This window comes from Puma concolor, chromosome A2 (genome assembly GCF_028749965.1).
Source record: "Puma concolor isolate L17-30 chromosome A2, mPumCon1.1.hap2, whole genome shotgun sequence".
Lineage (NCBI taxonomy): Eukaryota > Metazoa > Chordata > Mammalia > Carnivora > Felidae > Puma > Puma concolor.
Window position 1 is genome coordinate 39,619,795 of NC_141668.1, and position 12,343 is coordinate 39,632,137.

Here is a 12,343-nt window from a genome sequence, read left to right on the forward strand (position 1 = left end):
GTAGAGTGAAATGACTTTTGTATGACAGAAACCATAACAAACCACTCAGGACATTTGCCTTTAAAAACAACAATAAAAAGATCAAACATTCTCTGGTTACCACTTTAACATTGTACAGTTTGGAGTGGTACTGCTAGTCCTGTCAGTGAAAATTACCATTTGGCATCTTCTTGGAGTGTCTAAATGTGTAGTCGGGGACCCACTTGGGCACAGGATAGTGCTGTGAGCCCTGCTCATGATTTTCTGAACTACTTCCTAATGTGCCTGAAATGCTGAGAGCAGGGCATTGCTTCCCCTACTACTTTTCTAAATGACAAGACCTTCCTCCTTTTTTGCCCCCACGTATAGTCAAATTTATTCCATCATATAGCAGCAATCCAATTTCCCCCTGTTAAAAGGCATCCCTCACCATGTCCGTAGAGCAATCCCCTTCTCTCTCTCTCTCAGAGAGAAAGCCCAAACTTGCCCGTGAGCAGTGTCCACATCTAATTCATTGAAACCATTTTCCTCCATTCAGTACTAAGACCTCCCAACCATTAAGCTCAACATTTTAAGGACCAAAAAATTCTAAAAGTGGGCTATTAGGTATCGTAGAGAGCCCAACAAAAATGCATACATGTATACACCAAAAGACGTACGTGAGAATGTCCATGGCAGCGCTCTTCCTAATAGCCCCAAATGGAAGCACCTCTGATGTCTGTCAACGGTGGAGTGGATAAACTCAGGTATAGTCATGAAATGTGGCCTATTTATTCATTGGATAGCAACGAAAACAAATGGAAAACTGTCCAGGTAACAACACAGATGTTAAAGGAGGCAAAAAGAATACATCATGTATTAAATTTATCTAAAGGTTAACCACTGGCAATTTGTGGCTTTAGTATCCTTACCTTTGAGAAGAAAGAAGAGTAATGACTAGCTAGGATAAAGGCTAGTAGTAAGGACATATTAGTGTTGTACTTGATATGGGTGGTGGTTACATAGTTATCTTCACTTTGCAACGAGTCATGCCAAATATATTTGTGCACCTTTCTGTATGTGAGTTATACTTCCATTAAAACACTTATTTTTAAAAAGATTGATATCATTGCCCTCTTGTTTGTAATGAATACTTTTTCTAGATGCTTTTAAGATGTTTTCCTTTGCCTTAGTTTTATGTTTGACTGTAACATGTACAGGTGTGATTTTCATGTTAATTTGCCTAGTGTGGTTCACTGAACTTTGTGGATCTGTAATTTTATGCTTTTCACCAAATTTAGAAAACGTGCTTCCAGTATTTTTATTAATTACACATAAAGAAAATAGAGGGACCACTCTCACTTCCACCTTGTATACGTTCTGGGAAAGATGGCACCATAAAATGATTACTAGTTTTAAGCATATACTTAATTTTATAGGGCAGCACCCCAAATTTGCAGCTTACTGAAAATTTTATGGGACCAGTTGGTGCCATAAACTGAACCAGTTTTCCAGTTTGTTCTAAGTTCTTGTCCAGCCTGGCAACTCCTAAGCCACTAACGATTAATCAGTGTATACCCTTACTTCATTCCATGTCTCCTAATGTTCTTCCCAGTGGAAGGTTTTCTCTTTACCATTGTGTTTCGGGGACACTAATGAGTGGTGGTGTTGTATAGTGGCCACTCACACCTAGCTTTTACCAACTCAGTGTAGATCCTTTTGTGAATGAATGAGACCCATCATTTTTTCTCTTCTATTAACTGGTCAGAGGGAACTTCTTATGCCAATTTATACAACTGCGGGAGAAGTGCTCAAGGAATAGGGCCAGATACTATAGTAGTCTGAGTCATCTGCTCATTCAGCTTAGTTGTGGCCATGTTCCCAGTCTTGTAGGGAGTGGACTGCTATTGGGCCCATCTAGTTCTATGCTTTGGCGAGTCGGATAACACCAGTTTTTTATGGGTAGTTTGATTATTCACATAGTCACTTGATATCCCATGGGCAGGTGTTCAGTCTCTACCAGGTACCAGTAGTAAATCAGGAGAGCAATCTTAATAAGGCCCCCAAAACCACATGTGATTAGCACTAACACATTGCACTATCATACTGACCATGTAGCTGTACAGCGGTTGAAAGGCACTTTCACATGCTTTATCCCATGAGACACAGTGTCCTTTCTGCTGGCCTCCCGTGTCTACAGATGTGAAAGACCCAATGTGAAGGCAGGCCCTCTTCAAATCAAGGTTTCTTGGAGGACCTGGCCATTCCTGTGGCTCGGCAGCCTGTGTCCCAACTGCTGCTGCTACTACTACTACTACGACTACTTGTTCTTGTTGTTGTTGTTGTTGTTGTTGTTGTTGTTGTTGTTCTTCTTCTTCTTCTCCCTCCTCCTCTCCCTCCTCCTCCTTCTCCTTCTCCTTCTCCTCTTCCTCTCCTCCTCCTTCTGCTCCTCCTCTCCCTCCTCCTCTCCCTCCTCCTCCTTCTCTTGCTCCTCTTCCTCTCCCTTCTCCTTCTCCTTCTCCTTCTCCTCCTCCTCCTTCTCTTTCTCCTCTTCCTCTCCCTTCTCCTTCTCCTTCTCCTCTCCCTCCTCCTCTCCATCCTCCTTCTCCTTCTCTTTCTCCTCTTCCTCTTCCTTCTCCTTCTCCTCTTCCTCTCCCTCTTCCTTCTCCCTCTCCTCCTCCTCCTCCTCCTTCTCCTCCTCCCTCTCTTCCTTCTCTTCCTTCTCTTCCTGCTCCTCCTCTTTCTTCTTCTTTTTTTGAGGAATGAGAATTTAATGTTGGGGAAGGAGGATGCTTAGGTTATAGTCTCTGGCAGGGAGACACTCTGGTTCTGCCCTTGGGCCAGCAAATGCGGAAGCAGGGAGTGCAGGGCCCAACAGACAGGGGTATAGCCCAGGCGGCTCAGATTCCCATTTTTGTACATTTCATGGTGACTTATGGTACTGTCTGAGTGCAGAAAACTAGGGTCGGCATCCAGAAATTGGGCCTGTGGGTGGCCAGCCAGTGCCATCTGGACCAGCTCATTCACCCACTGGTTTTTCTCATGAAGTGTATATTAGGGTGCTGGCTCCTGGGAAGCAGGCCCAGCATCATGACTTGGGCCTGGGCTGCCCTTGGTTCACCAGTCATCAGTCACTTGCTCTGCTATGGGCCTTGGTTGTTGGTACCCACCCAGACCACCACAATCTTGGGCTGGATTCGTTGCAGCTCCACATTCTCCAGCCACTGAAGCACATGTTGTATGCTGCCACTGCCAATGCCAAAGTTAAGTGTGTGAAGGGGAGAAAAGAGCTTCTGCCAGATCTTGCACTGGTACATTAGCTGGACCAGGGAGTCCCCAATAAAGACGACTTCAGGTTCCTTATCTTTGCTGTCGACTATAGACCAATGGTGCAGGGACATCCAGAGTCTGACGTTTTGCACCAGCATGGATTGCTGGCTGGGCTCTCCTCTCCATTCATATTGGTTGCTGCAGCTCCTGTGGGCCCCAATGTCTTCTTTCACGGCAAATTGTGGGATTTGAAATAACATAAGCAGTAGCAATCCAAGATTTGGGTTACAGTTCAGATTAGAACACCAACCACTTGGTTTTTTTCCTCTCCATTAGGGTGTCTGCTCAAATGTCATTTTGCCATTAAGTCCTTCTTTGGCCGTCTTATTTAAAACCCCTATTTCCTACACACCTTGCTTTATTTTCCCAGTAGCACCATTTGACATACTATATATTTTATTTATTTTATTATCTGTCTTTCCATAAGAAAAAGCTCCATGAAAGCAGGACTGCTTCAATCCCAGCGCATTGCATATAGAAAGTATTTATTTAATATTTGTTGTTGAATGAGGCCTTAACAGAACTCCTTCAAATTATCTGAGACTTCATTTCCTCAAGTGTAAAATGGAGGGGTTTAGAAGTACTTTGTGTGCTGTCATGTACTTTATAAGGTGCTTTGCCATTATTAATAATTAAGTTAGAAATTCATTTTTGCCATTATTAATCAAGTTAGAAAATTCATATTTATTAAATATAATCTGTATGCTTCCTAACATACTTTAACCAGTTAAAAAATATGTGTATAAAATACACTTTCTGAAAATCTGGGGTACAACCGCAACTGCTGGCTGTCTTTGGGGCCTCAGTCCCACTGACTGCTTCATGACTCATTTTCACTGCCTGTGGATCTTCCTTCTAGCCTTGTGATTTAAAATTTCCCATAGCTCCAGGCCAAACAGAACAGTGATTGGCTGAGGAGTCAAAAGATTGCTCCTTGAGTTCTTCCAGTCTGGGCAGTAAGATTACTTCAGATTGGTTATCCATGATACAAAATCCTTCTAGGTCTCTTTCTCTTCTACTTTTCTTTTCTTTATTTGCTTTCTTCCTTCTTCCGAAAAAGTCCTGCTGGTGGAGGACTGCTGGGCCCAGTTGCTGCCCCATAAAGTGCTGTAAGATTTCAGGGGACAAAGAGATGAATTGTGGCTTAGAGCAGGGACCAGCCTGGACAAAGTGCTCTGGTCGAGGATGCACAGGTGAATGTTTCAACCTTCATCTGATTTACTAGGGAAGATACAATTGAGTAAGTAAGGATTTAATAGATACATAAGCAAGGCCTATGAGAGCATAGATGAGGCAGTGATACTTTAACTGAATGGTTCAGAGACGGCTTCCTAGATCAAGAAGGTGACATATGAAATAGATATTCATGGACTTGAACATATTGAAAGAAGGAGAGAGGATTTCAGGAGAGGCAGACTAAGGAAAAGAAAAATGAAAAATAATGAGGCAGAAAAACTTTGTGTAAATTTTCGTTTGTCTGTTACTAAGGGCTTTTGAGTAAGGGAGTTTTAAGATTTTGATGTTTTAATTACCTACTTTTACCCTTTCTGCTTTCTGCAGTTCTGAAGAATGGATTTATAAAAAAGCATAGAAGCCATCAGGGAAATAAAGTGCTGCTTCATAGCTGAAAGAATATTTGGTAACCTTTAATCTCTGGCTTTTCCAGGGAAGGTTGTTGGACAGTGAGGCTTGGGTTTGGAGGCTTACCTGTGTTTCTTGCTCCAATGAGGTACAACCCCCTTACCTCTTCAATTGTAAGTGGAGAGACTCAGGCAGAGATGGGGTGAGGAGCTCCAGGTCTGATTTTTTTTTTAATCACACAAAATGATTATGACTGTGTTGCTAGGAGTATAGACCCTGCCTAGGCATTCATGCTCACTAGTCCAAAACCAGAAATATTAAGAGTAGAGGTAGAGGGAATTCTGGGTTCTCATCTTTAAGTCACAGTCATTCTACCAGATGGCTTAAACTGTGGCTCAGTGTGATAGCTGGGACTCTTCCCTTGGGAAGGAACTTTTGAGGGTCTATGTGGAGAGGAGGAAAGCTCTGTCCCACACCTTCCACTCCAGATGTACGCAGGTGGAAATGCTAGAGGGACCTGAGGGTTTCCTGCATATGATACACATTAGCCTCCATTTTCTCCCTTCTTTCCTCTTTAAGACTAATGATAATCACTTCTTACAGGGTTTTTGTTTTGTTTTGTTTTTAGAGCAAAGTAAATCATGGGCCATGCAGTAGATGGAAGTTGACTTGCTCTTAGTGTGAAGTCTGTGCCTTTGGCTTTAGTGCATTTACGCTACATAGGTATGAATCAGATCCATGGAACCACCTTGGACCCACATTTGTGGTTACCATTAACCAAAGGAGCCCAGTGATTACTTTATAACCTGAGTAGTATTTTAATACTGAGTTTCTTTTTTTAAAATGTTTTGTTTATTTTTGAGAGAGAGAGAGACAGAGTACAAGTGGGGGAGGGGCAGAGAGAGAGAGGGAGACCCAGAATCTGAAGCAGGCTCCAGGCTCTGAGCTGCCAGCACAGAACCCGACGTGGGGCTTGAACCCATGAACCACGAAATCATGACCTGAGCCGAAGTTGGATGTCTAACCGACGGAGTCACCCAGGCGCCCCTTAATACTGAAAGAGTTTTTACCTGCATCTGAATTGATTGCCATCTCTTTAGCCACCTTCACTTCCATCTTTGGGGAAGAGATGTTTTCTCCTAGTCAAAGTTGCCTGTGCACCTGTGTCCTAGGTCTTCTCCTTCCTGAGCTCCTTAGGCTTTTGTTCCATTAATTATTTCATTGCTTCCCTTTTAAACTACCCCTCTGTCCTGATTGCTTTTCCAAGCTTTTGAACATGTTCAAGTCTCCCTTGAGTCAAAACAAGAAGATGAAAGCACCCAGACCCCTCCCTTGATTCTGTGCTCACTACTTTATCATTCTTTTGCTCACAAGTAGGGTTCTAGAAACAGATGTCTTTACCTGGCCTCTCTACTTCCTTGCCTCCCCTGTGTTCTACACCACTCTGCTGGGATCACCTTCATGAAGTTCATCCATCTTTGACTTGTAAATGTTAAATGTTGTTCCAGTGCCTCTTTGAAACTACTCTTCTTACTTGATTCTAATGAATGTTCTTTTTTGGTTTCTGGGACTCTACCCTTCATGGATTTTTCTCCTTCATATTTGCTTCTCTCTGTTAGGGGACTTGCTCTCTATCCTTTCTCTCCTTTTTAGTGTCCTTAGTGTTCTTATTTGGACTCATGGCCCTTATGATTTCTACAGCCTCCCTGTGAATGCTCGGAACCCCTCCTAGGGATCGTCTGCCAATTATATATAATAAGTCCAAACTTTCTAGCTTCAGCTTGGACCTTTTTCCTGACACCCATTGCTTCTCAGATATTCTATTAAATATCCTAGACCATAGAAGAAGATAAATAAAGGAATGTCCAAGAATGAGATGATAGATACATGTGATGATAACAGAACTCTTCCTCTTCTTTTATGTGCTATTTCAGTTTGTGATAACAACCTTGACTCCATTCCCAGCTCAGAATGTTGATAAGCATTTCAGACTTCGTTTGGCTCACTATAGCACAACCAGCACGGTACATGTACCTACCATATCCTAGGCATGCAATGTGATGTTTAGATGAATGAATGGATACATGGCTTCTTCTCCCTCATCCCTTATATCCAGCCAACCACCAAGTTTTGTTTCTCTACTTTGTTTTCTTCTCTTGAACTTTTCTCTCCTATTCCTCTCCATTCTTACTGTTCTGGACCAGACTGTCATCTTCTCTCGTCTTGGCTATTTCAGTAGCCTAACTTTGGCCTCATCACTGCTAGTATAATTTCCTTCTCTAATTCATCATCTGCACCATTACTATTCAATTGAACTTTGTTATGCACGCCATATATGTAATTTTACATATTCTATTAGCCACATTTTAAAAAGCTAAAAGAGGTGAAAATTGATTTTAATAATACATTTTATTTGATCCAGTATATCCAAAATGTTATTTCAACATGTAGCCCTAATCACATTTCAGTGTACTCAACCTATGTATACCCTGTTCTCTTTTTCTGGAAGCCTTCTATCTTTCTACTGTACAAACTTTTTCATATGGCATCAACCCGAATGCTGTTTCCTTTATGAATCCTGCCTTGAGTTATCAGGCAAATTTCATATACTTGTGGCTTTCAAGGTTTTTGCCCATACCAAGTAAGAAGCATATTTTACACTGTGGCCAAGATATGTGTATATGTGTGTGTCTTCCTATATTTTTGTCTACAGCTATACTTAAATCTCTGTGTCCATACCTAAATTTATATCTATGAAAAGCTGGAACAGAAGTTCAAAACAGTGTTTAATTTCATGAGGTACATTATAGTGTTTGATCCATTATGTTAAAAAAAAACTGATTGTAACTGATTATATTGATTCTAAGGCTCACAAAATAAGTCAGAATACCTATTTTGAAAAACACAGGTCTATACTGGCAGCAATCTTACACGTGAGTCTACTACAGCATTTACCAGATTTTATTATTTTGTGTATGTGTATGTGTGTGTGTGTGTGTGTGTGTGTGTGTGTGCGCATATATCTCCTACCCAGACTCTATATATCCTTCTCTTTTTTAAAAATCCTTATATTGTTTCTTTTTTTGTGACAAGTCCAATGCCTGGTGCAATGTGTGTGCTCAGTACATATTTACTGACTAACTCAAGTCCGGAAGAGCTGTTCACATGGGTTCAAAGGCATCACTTTAACCATCAGTGTTAATTAGCTACAACAGTTTGTGCAGTGTTGTCTCAGCCCTTGCTGACTGAAATACAAGCTCCTGGGTGATAACAAGGTTTTCCTATTCCCAGTTCTACTTATATCTGAATAAGGATATCAGATAAGGAGCTGAATATTCTCTTCTTCTGGCAACATGGAAAATGGATAGCAGTGAGAACAACTTGATGGTTTTCACTTAGAATCCACTCAAATACTTGAGAGAAACAGGTCTGTTAGTTTCTATGAAGGGAGCCGAAGTTAAGTTTGTACTCTGAGGTTAGCAAATTGTGCCTGGTATTTAAAAAATTTTCTGATGACATGATACAATCTCAGAGTATATCAGAGATAAGCCAGATGGCTCATTTCTAGACTAGCTTTACTGCTAATTAAAGGGCTAATTTTTCTCTCACAAACTCAAGAGTGTGAATATATTTTTTGTCAAAATACTCAATAGCCGGACAAGCTAAATTGGTTCGGGAAAACCTAATTGGGTATTTTCCATCTTGCAAAACTCTGATGCTTGTATTTAAGAGAGCCTGGGGAATAGCTGTTAGTGAAGGTATTGATTACAAGTCTGCTGCTTTTTAATAGCTGTGTATTAACTCAAGAAGTTGGATTTCAAGAGACTAAAATTTTAAAGAAAAATAAAAATCTAAACAGAACTAGTCCTTTCGCTTCTCCTTAGGTGAACAGTTTTGCTTTTATTACATTCTGAGTGCCGAGTGCCATTTCCAGTCTATGTGGGGAGGCCCACATGACAGGACTGCTCTTACTTTGACCAAAGATCATTATCTGGCTGGAGCATGTTCTAGGAGTCAATAAATATATAATATGCTATTTCAGATTCTTTGAAGATATTAAGTATAATCTCATTTTGAATGTTTGGAGGTGTTTCTTAATAAATATTTAAAACCTCTATTGGCAGGGCCTTAATATGACAACTAATAAATATACTATCGAATAAGTGTTAACAAGAAGATGTTTTACTCTGAAGTGTCTTCAAATTGTTTAGGTGAAATAATAAAGTATCACTTTTTCCTAACAATTAAATTTGTAATGATGTAATTCTTTCCTGTTAATTTATGTTGAGTATTATACTTTGGTTTTTGATGGAGCTATTTTTTCCCTCTTCTAGTAATTTACTTAATATTTTTGTTCAGATAATTCCTAATACTAAATTACCTGTAGAGTTGCCAAATGCAGCATATGTATATATAGTATTTTTCACCTAAATTTTCTGTATGTGTATGAATCTTTTTATGAATATTGGGAAATATTTAACGAAGGTCTTGGCTTAGAAAGTTGCTATTTCATCCAAAAAATCCAAACTTGAACTGACCTACTTTTTTTTTTACTTTCTCTTAAAACGAGTTCCTGTTTATTTGATGAACAAATAGTTTGCATTTACATACTAAACAGTTTTGTTATTTAGGTTTTGATAATATGTGTCATTTCAATATCTCTGGAATTTTCTGTTTTTGAAGCTGAAAGCCTTCAGGTACATAGTTATTGTTAATTATTATTCTTTGAGAAAATGACTTGGCTTTCCACTTGCCTTTCAGCATGGTTACTTTCCACTCTATTCGCGTGATAAGGGAACTTTCTTTTTTGGCTCAGTGAAATATCAACAGTGCTTTTCTGAGGTGTAGCGATCTAATGTGAGATTGTTTTAGATGCAGTGTTACAAAATTTTATTTTGCCTTGGAAGCATCATGGCCTATCGTTTAACTGTAAAATGACTTGTATTTAAATGCCTATAACAACTGCAATCCTGGAAAATGGAATAATAATTTATATACTCTCATTAGATAAGTCCTTTGACTAGAGTATACATTTTCATTTACCTATCAGTGTAAGTGGGAAGCTGACGTTGTACATGGTCTTTCTTATCTCCAACATGACTTTTTCTACTGTAAGGTTTATGAGAAGCTTTCAGTGATATTTTATTTTTTAATTCTGGTCTTCTCTTACTGTGTATAGATGCCACATATCTTGTTCTTCAGTTAATAAACAGCTCATATTCTACTGTCTCATTAGCCTTTCAGTAAATGGGATTCAAAATGGTCTCATTAGCCTTTTGATAAATATCATTTTAATTAAATATGGATAAATATGGAAAGATCTACTGTGTAACAATTCAGTAGTAATTACAGTGTATTTTATATTATTTTGCATTATTATGGAATTGTGTACCTATTTCTGTTGCAGAATAATTACACCATTAGGAGTCTATACTAATCTGTTTTTTGTGTTTATAAAGATCACAAGTTTATCAAGTAGGTGGCTTGAATTAATTTGATTTCACCTTTATCAGAGTGCTAATGAAATTGATAGTGTTAAGTTCTCCAGTGCCAAGAAGTAAAGACCTCAGGTTTATATAACTGTGCTGATTCTGAAAATTGATTTGTTGCTTTGTAAATATAGGTGTTTTAATGCAAATGAATATTATAAAAATGCTTTTGCTTCAGTTCTTCAGCTACTCATTAAAATCTTTTTACATTCCAGAAGTATTGGTTAAGAAAGGAGCTTTAAAGACTTATTTATTTATTTATTTAAAAAATGTTTTTAGGGGCGCCTGGGTGGCTCAGTCGGTTAGGCGGCCGACTTCGGCTCGGGTCATGATCTCGCAGTCCGTGAGTTCGAGCCCCGCGTCGGGCTCTGTGCTGACAGCTCAGAGCCTGGAGCCTGTTTCGGATTCTGTGTCTCTCTCTCTCTGACCCTCCCCCGTTCATGCTCTGTCTCTCTTTGTTTCAAAAATAAATAAACGTTAAAAAAAATGTTTTTAATGTTTATGTATTTTTGACAGAGAGAGACAGAGTGCGAGCAGGGGACGGGCAGAGAGAGAGGGAGACACAGAATCTGAAGTGGGCTCCAGGCTCTGAGCTGTCAGCATAGAGCCTGACGTGGCACTCGAACCACGAACCATGAGATCATGACCTGAGGTAAAGTCAGAAGCTTAACCAACTGAGCCAGCCACACCCCTAAAAAAATTTTTTTTTTAATGTTTACATATTTTTGAGAGAGAGAGAGAGAGAGAGAGAGAGAGAGAGTGAGTGGGGGAGGGGAAGAGAGAAAGGGAGGCACAGAATCCAAAGCAGACTCTGGGTTGAGAGTAAATCTTATTATCTCAATTATTTTCTCAAAAAAATGATCCTTGAAGGCAGGTATTATTATTATAATCACCCAAGAGCACTGTGATAGTAAATGGCAAATCTAAGATTAAAATTAGGTCTTTCTATCTTTAAAGCTCCTTTCTTGGGCGCCTGGGTGGATCAGTTGATTGAGCATTTGACTTCAGCTCAGGTCATGATCTTGCAGGTCTTGAGTTTGAGCCCTGCATCGTGCTGTCTGCTGACAGCTGGGAGCCTGGAGCCTGCTTGGATACTGTGTCTCCCTCTCTTTTTGTCCCTCCTCCACTCACACTCTGTCTTTCTCTTTCTTTCTCTCAAAAATAAACATTAAAAAAAATTTAAAAAAATTAAAAAAAAAAAGAAAATTGAGTTGAATGAGTAGGCCTCAGGAAGCATAGAAATAGATACAGCTCAGAGTTAAGTGGCAGTAATTTGTGAGTAGTTTCCATGGCAGAAGTGGGGTTTGAAGACTTCCCTGATAGCCCTATTAGAATGACATAAAATGGGGAGGGAAGGTAGGGTTTGGATGGCAGTTCACCATCCAAAGGGTACAGGGTATGAAGAGCATCAGAGATTTCTACTACAGAAGGATGTTTTCCATCTATAGTATAATAGTGTAGAATTCAATGGCATAGTATTAGTCACAAAGTTGTACATTGACCAGTCCAATCAATTTTATAATACTTTCATAACCCCAAAAAGGAACTCCATATCCCTTAGCCATCACCTCCAAGCCATCTCTCCACTCTCAGCCCCTAACAGCCACGAATCTGCCATCCGTCTCCATAGATTTCTGCATTCTGAACATTACATACAAATAGAATTATACAACATGTGGTTCTTTGTTATTGACTTCCTTCACTTAGCACAGTATTTTCTTTTTTTTTTTTAATTTTTTTTTAACGTTTATTTATTTTTGAGACAGAGAGAGACAGAGCATGAATGGGGGAAGGACAGAGAGAGAGGGAGACACAGAATCGGAAGCAGTCTCCAGGCTCTGAGCCATCAGCCCAGAGCCCGACACGGGGCTCGAACTCATGGACCGCGAGATCGTGACCTGAGCTGAAGTCGGACGCTTAACCGACTGAGCCACCCAGGCACCCCAGCACAGTATTTTCAAGGTTCATGATGTTGTAGCATATGT

At 39.9% G+C, this 12,343-nt stretch overlaps 1 protein-coding gene and 1 pseudogene across 1 annotated transcript in view; one reads left to right on the forward strand and one right to left on the reverse strand.

Moving 5' to 3' along the window:
* IMMP2L (inner mitochondrial membrane peptidase subunit 2) overlaps window positions 1-12,343 on the forward strand; it is a 905,116-nt gene that overhangs the window by 165,114 nt on the left and 727,659 nt on the right. The gene's annotated exons all lie outside the window — the stretch shown is intronic.
* LOC112866609 (platelet-activating factor acetylhydrolase IB subunit alpha1 pseudogene) lies at window positions 2,752-3,418 on the reverse strand (annotated as a pseudogene).